General features: G+C 41.1%; 1 long non-coding RNA gene across 2 annotated transcripts in view; it reads right to left on the bottom strand.

Moving 5' to 3' along the window:
• LOC113970259 overlaps positions 1-15,317 on the bottom strand; it is a 56,357-nt gene extending 41,040 nt beyond the window's left edge. For both annotated transcript variants that reach the window (XR_003535099.1, XR_003535098.1), the window contains exon 1: positions 15,189-15,317. This is a non-coding gene — a long non-coding RNA (uncharacterized LOC113970259). The remainder of the gene's footprint in view (positions 1-15,188) is intronic.
• Between the last annotated feature and the right edge of the window lie 642 nt (positions 15,318-15,959).

Consider the following 15,959-nt stretch of genomic DNA (forward strand, 5'->3'; position numbering starts at 1 on the left):
TCCTCATTCACTTCCATGCCAATAGAGTACTAGCTCCTTTATAGAGGATGCTTGAATAAGACATTACGTCTTCTCACACATCTCTGTACCTGTATATATGCAAGTAGATAAGTGATTCTGCAGAATCTGAGTCACAGTAGAAGAAACTTCCCTAGCTTATATGCTGGATATATTTTATGCAGTGCTTGGTGTCCTAAGAAAACAATGCTTAACAATCACTGCTTTTGAGCTCAATGGCTAACTGCAACCAAATGTGGTGGTAAGGTACATGTTTAAAATATTGTACAAGATATATAAAAAACAAGATCTCATGGAAAAAAATTCAATCCCTTCATTTCCCTGATGAAAAGATAGGCAGATTTCAGGTGTTACACATACTTTTAACAACTGCTTGCTGGGTAACTGGAAGGTATCTTGCCCTCAGATGGAGGTGTCGCAGGGGCCAGACAAGGTAACTAAGACTACTGTAAACAGGACGGGTTTGGGAGTATAAGGCTTTATTTCTCCTACTGCCAGTAGAATGAATAACTGATTTTTCCTCTCACAGACTACTGAAGGCTCCTACCAATGGCACCACTTGAAGAGGAAATTAAAAAAAGGAGTCCATCTCAATGCCTGTTCAGCAAAGATGCAAGCACTCTAAGTAAGCCTGTGTTGTCCTCCGTAAGACTTTGACCACCTGCAATCCCAGGGAAAGAGGCAGTCGATGCTGACAGCCTCTTGGATTCAATACTTTCACAGAAAATTAAAAGGTTCGGGGAAAGGGCTGTCAGTAATTCACTAGTGCAGACAGCAGCCCTACTGCAGGGATGGGAAGGACATGTGGTATCCCAGATCAGTGTTTCTCTACTACCTGCAAGAGAGCTGCTTTTCAATGGGCTTAAACCCCAATGCCTTAGGCGTTCACAGCTCTTCCTCTTCCCAGGTGAACTACACAGAAATGGAGAAAAGGTGAAGAAGGGAAGAAGACTAACTTAAGTAAGACTAACATTATATAGAGATACTGCATTATCTTCAAACCATACATTAATTACCCAAGGTGTTTGTAGTTAAGGTTTTATTTCAAAGAAAAGCAATCAATTTGAGGAATGAAAATACACAGCTGGTGCTTGTAAATAGCCTTAAGTCTACCCTGCAGTGACACCTTGAGGGGAAAACATTAAAAATAAATAACCAGAGCATGCATTTCAAATCAATGCTAAAGAAACAGGAACTACAGGACTACCTGGTTAGACAGCCCCCTGGTTTCCTGGAGCAGCTCATGACAATGTGGGGCTTTATGGCACCACTCCTGTCAAACAGCTTTCTGTTTACCACCTCTCAACTTCTCCTGTACACATTCCATATTTCTACAGTCTCATTTTCCTTTCCCTTTTTCCTCTTCTCCAAAGATACAAGTATTTCATGATTTTCGAAAAATGTTTTGGATCAACACTTGGTTTTGACATTATTTCTGCAACTAAAAATTACCTTTTTCAGAAGAGGGCTCCTCATATTCCTTATAAATTGCTCAGCCTCCTAGGGAGCAACGAAAGGCTTCAGGGTAACCTGGAGCTGGCATTCCCATGGTAGTCTGGTCTGGCAGATTTGGTTGTGGGGTCAGACTGGTGTTTGCAGCCATAGGAGGGCTAATCGGCTCTTGTTCCTCTCCTACTCACCAGCGTTTTCTTTCTGTTGCACGCTTAAGACTGGTCATACATACAAACTCTTACAGAGGCTTTTATCCAGACACGACCCAAGAATGGCACCAGAGATGTGCTCCTGGAAAAGATCCCCATTTCGGGCTGTGTAGCCTCATCTCTTCCGAGTGAAGAGGCAGACGTCCGGGGAAATGTCCCTGTTTCACCAAACTACAGTGGCCAGCCATCTGGGGTGTCTGGGGGATTGTTGGTTATGAATAAGAGCAGCTGCAAATGACCACTGCTCCTCACAAAGGGCATTCATACAGAAATTAATACTGGCATAAGGCTTCTATAGGTGTGAGATGCACCTTTGTGGTCAAATAGCAGGTCAGCACTAAAAATGCTTTATGACTCCTCCAGAGGGGCTTTGGTTCAGTGAAACTCTGTTAACAAAGGCAAATGCAGGGTTCTGCACCTGGGGAAGAATAACCCCAAGCAACAGCACAGACTGGTGGCCAATCTGCTGGAAAGCAGCTTTGTGGAGAAGGACCTGGGGGTTCTGGTGGGCAGCAAGCTGTCCATGAGCCAGCTGTGTGCCCTTGTGGCCAAGGTCAATGATATGCTGGGGTGATTGGGATGGGAAGAGTGTTGTCAGCAAGTCTAGGGAGGTGATCCCGCCCCTCTACTCAGCTTTGGTGAGGCCACATCTGGAGTGCTGTGTCCAGTTCTGGGCTCCCCACTTCAAGAAAGACATGGAGCTCCTGGAGGGGGTCCAGTGGAGGGCAAAAAAAGATGATTAAGGGACAGGAGCATCTCTCTTATGAGAAAAGGCTGAGGGATCTGGGCCTGTTCAGCCTGGAGAAGAGATGACTGAGAGGGGACTTTGGTGGTACTGAGCACTAGGACAAGAGGCAACAGGCAGAAACTGATGGACAGGAAGCTTCACCTGAACATAAGGAAGAACTTCTTTACTGTGCAGGTGACCGAGCACTGGAACAGATTGCCCGGAAACATTGTGGAGTCTCCCTCACTGGAGCTATTCAAGAACTGTCTGGACACAATCCTGTGCCATGTGCTCTGGGATGACCCAACTTGAGCAGGGTAGATCAGATGGCTGTGGTCCATTATAATCTGACCCATTCTGTGATTCTGTTTCAGGGACCAGGTTACACAGCAGGGTTTGTGTAGCTCACAGGCTTCATGTTTTGTGAGTAAACACAGTTGGTTTCAGCTTGGGGGAAAGGGGAGAGAGAGTGCTTTGGAAATGCTGCTATAATGTACAAAGCAAGAGATAACACTGTGTGCTTTTGCTAGAGAGATAAAGGGCACGGGCACAAAAAATTTGTACATTAGTTGTTACGTGCTCTGGCATACTAATATGAATTAATTTTAATTTCTCATCAGTATGTTTAATTTGTAAAGCTTTAGAAAATGCAATTGATGTCATTTGGGAAGGGCACATACTAAGAAAATTAGACTTTTTGAGTACAAAATTTATTTGAACCCTGCCTGTGGAGCTGCTCCTAACCTTCATAATTAAACTATCTCAAATGTCAAAAAATATCTTAAAATACAATTAAAGTGAAGGTTTGTGAGTTCAGTCAAATAACATATAGTCAGTACATTGTTTACTGCTGCACATATGAAATTCCACAAATTACATTATATTCAAGACAGATGGTGTCACCACAGCAGTCGTATGTATCCTGTATATGCTGGTACTGGGATAATGGGAAATATTTTTTCTATTCATTGCAACATTAGTCTCAATTACCTTCAAATTAATTTACTAACAATAACAACAACAACAAAGAAGTCAATCTATTCTTGGTTTGCGCTTACAAACCACAACAAATGACTCTGTAAGAAGTTAATCAATAATTATAGACCATTATGGGATTCAGCAGGTCAACACATTGCTGACAGGCCTCTCTAGGAAATCCCACATATGTGGAACATCAGGCACCATTCTTGCCTTTCATATGCCAGTATCCTTCACTGGTCAGTAAATCAGCCCACTGGAGAAAATTAAAGGAGGATATTTGATCTCATCCCAGATTACCCACCCTTTGGCACCAGTGATGCACAAGCTGCCTCCATGAGAGACAGCTCACGTTGAGTCAGGTTTATTAAGTATATTTTTTCCAAAGCTGCCTTGGGAAACAGATATGCCTCTTCAGCTTGGTGTGAAGCCTGGACCAAACATTCCAAATCCAAGCTTGGGTCAGGGCCAGCCAGGATCTGCTGGCACGTGGTCCCTACATTTGAGCAAAGCATCACAAGCACAACTTACCCATTTCCAGCTTGCCTGGGAGGCAGCTGGAGTTATTAAACCTGACCAGATGTGTATACTTGGATGGAAAATAGTTGTGCAAAACTTGGTGTAAGATATGATGGATGGGTAGGTCATATTTCTTTGCAAACATCTGCAAGAAAGTCAATGTTACCTGTTCACAACCATTCCCCTACACATTTGTTCACCCATTCTCTCATACCACATATTCACCAGCAACAAGATGTCTGTGCTCAGGCCTGACTTGGACCACTTGTGTATGACACCAAGGACAAAGAACAAAAGCTGCCAAGTCCTCCATTTGTCCCCGGAGTTCCTCTTCAGGGCCACACAAAATGACATTTTGGACAGATCTCTTATGTGTGTTAAGAACAATCAGCTCTTATGGAGCAGTCCCTCGTGTGAGCATCCTGTTAACTTCAGGTCTTTAATCCTTAGGCCAGGTTGTTGTTCATTGCTTCTTTTAACTTGTTAGGAAAATTTTCCTTGTGGGCTAATGGGAAAAAAGTATATGTGCTATGTTATATGTGATCTGTTGCCATGTTGATGCCACCCTCTTTTTGTTAGGATGCAGGGTCTGCTGGAGAGTCAGTTGGGTTGGGATCTTCTCATAGAGCAGGTCTTCTGAGCTTGGTACAACAACCTTTGCTTCCATTTTACTGCTGAAAAAAGGTGTTTTTTGAGGAGAGTATCTATGCATTTAACCCTTTGTTCTGGTAATTCTTCTAGTGCTCAATCACACTTTGTTCCTGCTAATCTTCATGTTTCTGTTACAAATGTCCCCATCCTTTGGGCTCTCCCAGATCTGGGCAGACTCTCTACTTGAGAAGAGGCACAATACACGCACAGAGGTGGATGGTGAGGCTGTGTGCCTGGCTCCTGTCTTGTCCAAATGATCCAGGAAACCCTATCTGCTGGTAATGGCAGCAAATGATACTCCCTTGCCTGTGGAAGCCCTTTCACAGCTGATGAGGAGAAGCACTTTGCATTGAAAGAAATTTGAAGGTGCTCACAGGTATTAGGAGCTATGCTGAGCCTTAGCAAAGGGGTCCCTGCAGAGCAACCTCCGAGTTCCCTTTGAATGGTGCAGCTCACGAGCCTTAGTCACCTCGACTGATAGGAGACTGCTGGGCTGTTTCCCAAGAAGCTCCCTCACTGCTGGAAGAAGCTGGCCCTGGGAACCCCAAACCCTTGTGGCCAGCTGCACTTGGCCAGGGTGGGCCCTCTTTGTTCATTTGCACGGCTTTCCTGGGGTCAGCTCTCAGTGATTCATCTTGGATTAAGTGCTGATGAAACTCTTCACTATATGAAATGGGGTTGAATGACAGCCAGAACATGTTTTGATTTAGTTTGGTTTGAAGAGAGGAAAGATATGTTTCTTTATCACCCTATATTTCTATCCAATTGGCTTTTATGCACACACATGGTACCCTCTAAGCACCAAAAAGCTTTGACATCTGCGGTGCCTACAGCACTTTAACACAGCCTTAACAAATTGACAATTGTCATTGTACAACTCAGCTCTGTATTACCAGATGAATGGAGCTCCAGCCTTCAGTAGCTATAATTTACAGTTTTATTTCAAGTAAAGACTACTGGGTAGACCTTTTAAAAAGGAGTGAAAAACAGCTTTGACTTGTACAAATTGCAACAAATAGTGGCTAGTTGTATGTATGCAAGTCTGTGCCACAGGGAAGGTGGATATTACAAATGCTCTGGGATTCCATTTCATCCTTTTATAGTTGCTTTTTCCCCACCACTGCATCCTCTCCAGTAATGGTGTTAAATAATGCATATGTAATTTTGTTGTTTTATGATGTGTTTTGCTTCTAACACCGGACTGGGACTGTCTTTCCCTCCCTACCCTGAAATTCACAGTTGTAGATATAGAAATTCTATCATTTGTTGCTGCAGCATTTGAATAATTAGAAAATATTGTTTGGAGCACATACTGCTTTTTCATCGGCCTCTCTTGACTGAATCAGATGGTCAGACACTGTCATGCCATCTGTAGTGAGCCCTGCAGGTGGATGTGCCATGCCAAGAGGTTTTGTTTGACAGCCTTTATTTATCAGATGGGTTTGTAGGCAGCTCATTACAGAATGATGAACCTGCCTGCTTCTGGGTAATTATCAGCTTCACAGTCCATTGGGTGAGATCAGCTCCCTTATAAGTGACTACTGGTTCCTGTAAAAGGGTATTTTTTCTCTTGAGCTTTTTGCTGCACCATTTAAAAGTAAACCATCATTTCAGAGACTTTAATCACTATTGTCTTTCAGTCTCCTGCATAGACATCTTCATTGGAAAAAAAAAAAAAAGGAAAAAAAGTTACCAAAATATAGATAAATAGATGTACAGTGTACTGATCAGCTTTGATAAATCCTTTGTTTCTGCTCCTAGCACGTTCACACTATCCTCTCTTCTGTTTCTTTTGTTGCTGGAGACCATCTATTGCATTCTGGGTACTAGTTTATTTTCAGAAGTTATTGGGTTTGTTTACAGTTTTTACCATTTAGAGCTCAATTTCATAAAAAAGTGGATGAATAATTCCTTTCTTAATGTCTTCCTGTGGGTCAATGCAAGAGAAATGAATGCAGAGCAATAGGAAATTGCATCAGAAATGTTGTGGTGCATTGAGAGACCAAGAAAACAAAGAGACAGGTGCCACCAGATACAGCTCCCAAAAGCACTTCTTTTGCCAAGACAGGACCAGGGATGGTATTTTACACCTGGAGAAGCACTGAATTTGCTGGTATTGTAGCAGGCACACTGTACACTCATGAAATTTGTATTCCAGGCTGGGTCAGCAATCAGGTTGTGACTAGTAAAGCATCAAAGAAAGCTGTGTAAGGGAGGAAAAATTGCATCACTGGTGTTACTCATTGCACAGACTTGATGAAATCGGGTTTCTCATGCTGTGCTCTCTCAGCAGCCGGATGCTGTCCCCCCATGTGGCAGTGCTGGGGGTGCCAGCCAGCAGCCAGCACAGGGGAGTTCTGCTGCTGTCCCTTCTCCCCGCAGCACCGCCGCACCCGATGCCTTGCCTGCTCTCCAGGGGTCACAGACCCTCTCCCCACGCTGCGGGACACATCTTGCCAGGCAAGATCTTCCAAGCCCTGGCTTGCACAGTCCCTCCTCGGGGCTGACAGCAACACGATACACCCATAGGCACCAGCCCCAAGAGGATACTTAGCTCCCTGCAGGACCATCCAGCCAGCTCCCACACTGCACAAATGCTGCTTCTCATGAATGCAGGTGAACCCACAAGGCTGATCCCTGGAGGAAATGCTTCTGGTTGGTACTGAAAATTCAGTTAAAAAAATGCATGTTTGAGAGTGCAGCAGCCTGCGAGAGAACTCCTGGTATGAAATCATAACAGGCAAAACAAAGCAATTTCTCTCTACAAAATGGGTTCTGTCTTCACATTACCTCTGCAAACAGAATGACACAATGGTGGGGAAAACACGTCTTTGCAAAACATAAATATAGCTAAGGAATCTACAAACAAAATGCCATGCTCTTCCGTAACAGAATTCTGTGTGGATATTCAGAAATGGCAAAATGTCACTTACGTAGGAGATAAAACAAATGTCCCATGCTATCCAGCTGGCTCTCCACCCTGTCCATGGCAATGCAACAAGAGGTATCTTGGGAAATGCTTATACATGTTATGTATATAAACTATGGTTAAAATGAAGCGAGAAACATTTTCGTTGGGAAAATGAATCTTATGACAATTAAATGATGTTTCACAACTGTATACTGATCTAATAAGGAGTTAACACATTAATTTACTCACAGTTAGCATCCATTTTATAACAGAGTTCTCTAATAGTAAGGATAAATTATCTGTCTAAAAATTATTCCAGCAGTAAGTTTGTTGCATGAAATACGGCAGTGTAAATGATTAAGTGCAATTCCTGCTGTAGTCACTGGGTGGCATTTGGATGTGTTGGAAGACTTCAATTTTGGATGGCAAATGAAATGGAATATTGCATTTTATACAGAGTGATGAAATGTAAGCAATAGATCAGTGCCAGAAATAAGAATGTAGATAAATGGTAAGAATAGGTTAATAAAAATTCTAGAATAAATATACAAAATGGATCATTTAAATACTTTAAGATTACTGTTAGGTGCTTGATGATAAGTAGAGCTATTAAGGCTAATATCAGGATAAGCTTGTTATTGAGAGAACAGTAACTATTAATCTTGTGGCCAATGTCCCACACTGGTCAGGTGGGATCCCTTAGGCTCACATAAACCAGAGAAAAGCAAACAACCCCTGGGCTTCCATGATGACCCCAGGCAGCCCCGGGTGCACCAGAGTGGCCACATACAGGTGCAGTGTCAGTCAGGTCAGCCTGCGATGCTGCTCCTGTGCAGATCAGTCCATCCTTCCTTCCTTCCTTCCTTCAGTCATGCACATCCACCTGGATCACTCCTCACCAGGCTCAGAGGGCTGCAAAAACATAACTGTCTCATCAAATGCAGTGAGATCACAGTGAAACAGGCCCTACCAGTTAGGAAACAACCAGGCAGCAAGTCCTTCCTTCTGTTGCACAAACCACTGCTTCCTACTGTCAGAGATGTAAGTGTTGCTGAGCCCTCACGGTTCATGGACATATGAATTCAGTTGTTAAGAGGTGCCTTGGGTGCAGCATTGCTCTCAGCTGAAGAGAACACATATTTCAAATCTCCTGCTAACACTGCTGCATTCTGGTTCCAGCCAAGTATTAAAAAGACCATCTAGAAAGAGATCAAGTTTTGTTTGCCATTTGAAGGACAAAATCAAGGAAGAAAAAAATCTTTTAGAAAGAAAAACTATGTTTTGTGTGCTCTTCAAAAAGAAGAAAAACTGACTGCAAACTGTCTCCTTCACTTTGCTGCTAGAATTACTTCTAGACAGAAGGGAAGAGGGCTGGCAAGTTTTTTTTTGTTTTAACTGCAGGTCTAGCAGTTCTTACCAGGAAAAAACAAGCACAATTCACAATATTGTGAAACTCTAGAGGAAAAAAATTGGGCAAATAAAAGGCTATGAGGGAGTTAAATATTTTTTCTACACACAAATACACCCTCCCTCATATGAAAGCCTGGGGATTTTTTGCCAAGCAACAAAGTACTAGTAAAGACTTAAAATTACAAAGCCTGTGCCAGTTATTTCCCCATACAGTCATCTGTAGATGTATGACTGTTGAGATGTCCCTTTCCCTAATATTTGCAAAAAAATGAACTACTGGATATAAGTCACTGTGTATTTATTCACCTGAACCAGTATGCTTTAAGAGAACAGCCTCTCAGTTTTCACCATAAATATTGTTGCCATAATGCATATGTTATAAAGGAGCCTGTTTTATTTCCAAAGAGGAGGTTGTTTCTCAGAAAAAGTGGTCACAAGTCTATTAGCAAGCCATTTATTTCCTCTGCCCCCTTCATCATTGCACCCCTTTTCCCAAACGTGCAGTCAGGGACACGAATACTAATTGTTGAGTTTGTGAAGTTGCAGAATTATGATGATTGATACTGCTTTACCTCCCTTATGCTGGACTCTTTCTCTGGTGAAAAGCAAGAGTTGAAACATGCGGTACATATAAAGGTGAGACAGCTGCATGAGACCAATGCATTAACCTACTCACCACAAATGATTCTTCCTGCATCCTAATCATCACACACACACGACCAATCTCCAGCCATGATGTCAAAAATAGTTCCTTCCTGACATATTTGCTCTTTGGTCTGCTGCATGGATCCACCCACTGCCAGCTGAGTACTTCAGAAATGGATCCATCAACTAGTGCTGGGAACAGAAAGTCAGATGGTTGCACTCCACGTTCAAACTGGAAATGGAGATGTTTATTTGTTAGCATTGCAAAATTACACCTAACCACCCACCTCATAAAAAATGATTTTGCTTCAGGTCTGACTCACAAAGTCTCTTAGCTGTGTCATTCCCATCTGAAGAGCATGACCGAGCTGGGGCTGTCCAGGCTTGTGCGTTCTGGTCCTCTGTGTGCCAACAGATGAATCAATACACAGCTTTTACTCTGGGCCGCCAGTAAAGTACTCCCAAACTGGGATCTGCTCCCCAGTTTGGTAAATTTTTTTGGATAGCTATGACTGTAGGCAATAAACTGAGACTGGCAGAGAAGAACAAGGATTTTTAAGAATCAGGATGTGTTGAGGGGGAAAACAAACAAAAATCACAGCAAAAACCAGATACTCTGTTACCAAGCTCAAGGCAATTCCACATATATAAATAAACTAGCAGTATAGTACCCTGCCACCATCACTTTAGCAGTATATGGAGCTATTTATACATGCAGGAACAGTATTTCTGCCACCACATCCCCAGAGTGTTACCTCTGGCTGTGACGTGACACTGCAGCCACAGCTGGAGCCACCTCCCCAAGGGCTGGGAATATGAGGGCACTGAAGACCACAGCCCATGGCAGCTGCAGGGGGGGCACAGAGCCTCCCCAGGGCCACCGAGTGCAAAATCATGGAGAAACTCTCCCAGAGAGGAGAATTCTATGATTCTATGAAAAGGTTGTCTTAAAAATTCCCTGTGCAGTTTTAAGAAAGACATCCACTGTGCACAGACACAACCAACCTCACTTATGGCATCATCTCCTATTTTATGTATCCTCAAAGGCCAGTTGCAGACAGATGTGCTTTCGGTGATTGGCATCTTAGTCTACCATTGATTATTAATCAGCAGACATGCTGTGGCTAAATGCAAGTAAAAACCAATTTAAATATAATTTTTCCCCCAAAGAGTATTTGCAGGGTCATATTTTGCCAATTTCAAATAATATATTGAAATCACTTTTTGCTTTTGGAAATAATACCTCATTTTTCAGGTATTAAATGAACTTCACTTTTCTTTCTTTGGTGATATAGTCTTGGTTTTGTAATAGCTGGATGTTAGAAATGGAGAAGCTTAGCACAGTTTACTGAGGTAAGGTTTGCTCTGATTCAGAATAGTTTGGTAAGGGATTCCAGCACAAAGGTGAGGTAAATCAATACACATCACCTGCAATAAAGATAAGACTTGTAAGCTGATAAGGGAAAAGTAAATCCTGTTTTAATGTATAAGAAACTGCTGAAGAATTTGTATTTTTTTTTTTCACTAAGTCATGTGAGGTAACTATGTTGTTTAGAACTGACAGATGCCTTTGAAGCTTTTTATCCGGATCAGCTATCTTGTAGAATCTTCTTAAGCTAAATAACAGATTCTGTACTAACATCACTATCTACACAAGACCTCAGAAGTATGTAAAGACTGCCTTAAAGCAAGGAAGCTGATTCCCAAATTGTAGTCTCACAAATCACCAAAATCACCTCGGCATACCCTACAGCCAGCTTGTTGGTAGCCTAATGCTTCTGTTCTTCATCTTTCAGACTCATAAGAGAAACAGCTTTACTATATTCATTATTACAGTATCACTTCTTCACTTAATAGTACCTGTCACAGGGATGCTGCGTGATTTCTGAGTAGGAGGGTAATGGCCAGAAAACCCCCTATGTTTTACTCAAAAGAATTTGGTAATTCCTTCTGAAACTGTCTATTTGAATATCATTAAGGACTATTAAGCTTTCAAGTTACTCTTTGAGTCTCTCAAACTTTATGTTAGAACTTGGAAACAGGAACTCTTAAGCATGTCTTTCCTCCTTTGTTATGATATTAAAAGGACTTGAACGTAAAATGAAAAAAAACCCCATATAATATTTTTACTATGACTTGAAGAAGGAATGGTGTTTCACTGCTCTGCAATTAAATCTAACTTTAATGATTTCTCATAGTTTGCAACCAAAATCTGGTTTTCACTTCTAGCACAGCTTTGGCATTTAAAGCACATGTATTTTTGTACTTGTTCATTCAATCATCAAACTGTGCAGTTTGCTATGAAGATATACAACCTGAAATATCATTAGCACTGACTACAACAAGCTGTATTGTGTTACCTTGTTGAATATGGGCACATTACTGGCCAGCTTTTCTGCAAAAAAATTCAAATAAAATTGAAGCATCATATCTGTTGCCAACGTAAATATAAATAAGTAGGAACAGAGACTCAAATAAACTGTGACTAACTGCAAAGTAAATGTAGGTCTGAATTTATTGCCATGTTTAGAATTTATTAGTTGTCTGTCTTTAACTTCAGAAATTCAGCCAAGACATACACACTTAAAAATTACACTAATTCCTGGTAAATGCCTGGGTAAAGGAGTAGAATATTTGTGAAACTGGGTCTGTGAAAGCCACTAACTCCCCTGCTAGGACAAAAACCAGGTTCTGAATCATGACAGTGATGTGCAGACCTTGGAAGGTCTCATGAAGGCTCACCACTGCCTTGGATGAGGCCAGGGTTTAACCTCAGGAGTGTAAGAGGTCTACAAAGGAGTTCAGGCAGTGGAGAACAGGTGGCATTGCATTGGATCCCAAGAGGTTTAAAAATTGACACGCAGGAGAGGAAGGACAGTTACAGCTGTACACAGATGAACCACATGAAAACAAAATGCTGACAAGTCAAAGATTTTGTGATTTTTAAAAGCAAAGATTCTAATTTTTTTAGGTGCGCAGCAAAAATTAAATTCCCCAGCTGCAATGCTAGCATGGGGCGTATGTGGGGTGGGTTGAACAACCCATGTTAAGGGTATTAGAAATAGTGCTAGGCAAGATGATGGACTGTGAATGTTACAGGCAGATGTGACAGATTAGCTGTATCACTGGGTAGATTTACACGTGTATGAGCTGGTTAATTTGCAACAAATTCTAATAACTCACAAAAAAACCAACACCACCAACACTTCAGGTGGTGTGCTTAAGGAATCATCACTGTAACCTCGGGCTGTCCACAATAACTTAAAACATTCAAACCCTGGATCATTCATACTGGTAATGTGTTACTGTTTTAGACATGCTACTAATGTATAGAAGCATGTTGAAGAATTCAATTCACTCCAAGTGTTTTCAACAGCCAGTAAGAAAGAGTACTTACTGTAGAAAGAATCTATTTCAAAATGACAGGACTCCCCTGTTCTTCTTCCTCTTTTTGACTATAATATGTCAATTTATCAAGAAAATACATTAGTTTGCACAAACTCCTACCTCTTTGGTGGGAAAATAGAGTAGGGATTTATTCTTTCCTCAAGTCTTTTAAGTAATTTATTTTTTTTTTTTGGAAGATTATAGTTTTTTATTTCAGTGGATTATCTAGTTATACTTCACAAGACAATATATTCATGTTTGGGAAAAATACAATAAGCAGGGTTCATTTATTCATCTTCTTCAATTATTTCTGCCAAGTTTATTTCATTGTTCCAGTCCCACAAAATACGAGGAAGTTTTTAAATTAGCAATTTCTTTCTGAAGTAAGACATCCCTGTACTAAAGTACCATGGATTTTATGGACTGGGTGAAATGCTGGTGTCTGTATGCATTCAGAGCACATTTTGAAAAAGTGAACTACTTTGAAAGGAACAAAACCGATATATTCTTTCCAGAAAATTACTAAAAGCTGACCTGTAGCTAAAAAAATACCACATTTACTGACAAGGTGATGTGCACTACTGAGGTACTTTGCATTGCAATAGTTCACTTACTGCAAAAGTAAATGAACAGCTAAGGTATTACCTCAGGAATTTATTTTTTTCATTTCTGCATTTACACAGGCACTCTTCCATCCAAGTGGCAGGTAAACTCTGGAGTAAACTGAGATAATAAAATTCTTGACTGTTTTAGTAAAAATATCACAGCTGAAACATCCTCTTCGAGCAACTAAATAGAAATCATGTATTTTGAAAAAGTTAGGGACATCATTAGGGAAAAATAATCCCAGTGAAACCATCAGCATTCCCCACTGGAATGTGCAATTACAGCTCTGCTCCTGCTGAGGTCATAATTACTGTTATCCATAGGGTGGTGGTTGTATTTACCTTCCTGTCATTAATTCACAGGCTGCCTTTGGATTGGACAGTGAAAGACAACCCCACTCCTACGTACAACATGACTGCTACAGTGACTCTCCAGCATGGGGAAGAATTCATAATCTAATGAATGTCATTACAAAAAAGAATTAATTCTAACACGAGAATTCTTCTAAGAAAGTTCATGGGATCTTCAAATCCAACAGCTGCTCTCTGTGACTATTTTAGCCTATGCCGACAAACAAAAGTTGATGAACAGAAGATTGCTGAACTGGCCTGAGTGTCTCTTTATCATTTCTCCTCACAGTTGTGTTGAAATAGACACAGAACTCCAGTGTTATGCAATTTTCTCTGATTTCTCTGATATAACTATCTTATGCAGCTGATATAGGGTAATTAAAGAAGGTGGTATATTATCTGCATTTGGACACATCTGAATGATTTGATAATTAGGAAATTTCATACTACTTTGAAAAAAGAAAGGAGATTCTACCAAAACTCTGAGAAATTCCCTCCTTTCTGGATTTCTACTAAGCTTGTGTATTAACAATTCATATCCAAATATAGTTTAAAAATTCTGTTAGCATACTAACACATCCAATGAGTGCTGAATTTTCCTAAGTGAGGTTGAGAAGAGGTAAAATTAAAGGAAAAGCTTAAAATGTTGTAGACAGCATTAAAATCTACTACCAACAAAAAAAAAGTAGAATTAAGAAGGAGCCTGAATTGCAGAAATGTTATGAAGTAAACAAACCAACAAACCTCCACAGCTTATCATCATAAACAGTCATGAAGTGCTGGGGCTGGGGAGTGCAAGTCAGGAGGTAGAGAGGATATTTTTTTCTGTGTTACACAATTGCTTGAGTGCTCCAGGCACATGAAAGCTTTATCCAGGTGTGCTTTGCATCAGGAACATGACTTTTATCTGTAGATTCTATGATTTAGCAGAGTTATGTCCCTTGGAAAAGAAAATATACCTGTTTCCTACAGGACAAAGCAAGGCAAGGTAATGTTTTGCATTAGATGTGATTGTGTTTGGTTTTCAGTATTTGATCACTGGGGCGAGAGGGAGTGGGAAGCATGAAAGTACACAGTCAGTAGAGTCTGGGCAGAGGAAACAGTACAGACTACAGAAACAGCAGACTCCCACCAACCATGAATTTTGGAAGGTTTTGGCAGCTTCTGCTTTTCCCCTCATGCTTGAGAACATTTCAAAGGCAGGATTACAAAGGAAGACATCACATGTTCAGTTCGAAACTGTAACTGGGGCTCCGGGGAGCGGAGAGGGGGCAGGTACAGAGGCAGCGCATGCTGTTTTTCAGGATTCACTTCAAAGCACTTACCTTTATACCTCTCTATGCAGGTAAGGATCACAGCCCGGCAGATGATCCACCGCCTCTCCATTTAGACAATAAGGAGGAGGATTAGTTAACCTGAGACTGCATTACCAACCTGTGCCTCTGACCTAAATACCACAGTTAAGCAACAGTGTTTTGTGAATGTAGGACTTCAGGCAGGAACTGGACTGATACAAACCTGGCACGTGACAGCCTTTGCTCTAATCAAGTGCTTTATAAACATGCAGCTCCCATCTTGCACCTATGAATTATGAATTTCTCAATATATCCAAGGGATAAGGTTGTCACATACCAGAAACCCGAGATCACAGAAAAGACCAAAGTAGTATCACCTCCTTAAAGCAATGTGACTAAAGACTTGCATTAAACCTCCTACTCTTTCGCTGTTCCCCTGGGAGGATTTTCTTGGCTAGAAACCCCTACTACATACTGATCAAGATGTTCTTACCCAGTGGCATGCCTAGAGTGCAGATAAGAAAATACTGGAAAAAACCCCATAACCAACCTCCAAAGTAAACCAGAGTCGGCAACAACAAAATGCTCAAACCCCTGCCTTTACAACTGTTTGAGAATTTAAATACTTGCATTGGCAACTACTTTCCACCATTTAAAACTTCATCTATGCCAGTAAAGTAGAGAAGGGAAGAGAAGAAAACTACCACTATTTGGATATTCCTTTTGCTGAGCCTATCATCTTTGTTAATAGCCTCTAATGAATAACTCACTCAAGGATAAACATGCTAGCACTATTATTTT

The sequence above is a fragment of the Neopelma chrysocephalum genome, unplaced genomic scaffold (genome assembly GCF_003984885.1).
Source record: "Neopelma chrysocephalum unplaced genomic scaffold, ASM398488v2 Primary Assembly neopelma1_76, whole genome shotgun sequence".
Lineage (NCBI taxonomy): Eukaryota > Metazoa > Chordata > Aves > Passeriformes > Pipridae > Neopelma > Neopelma chrysocephalum.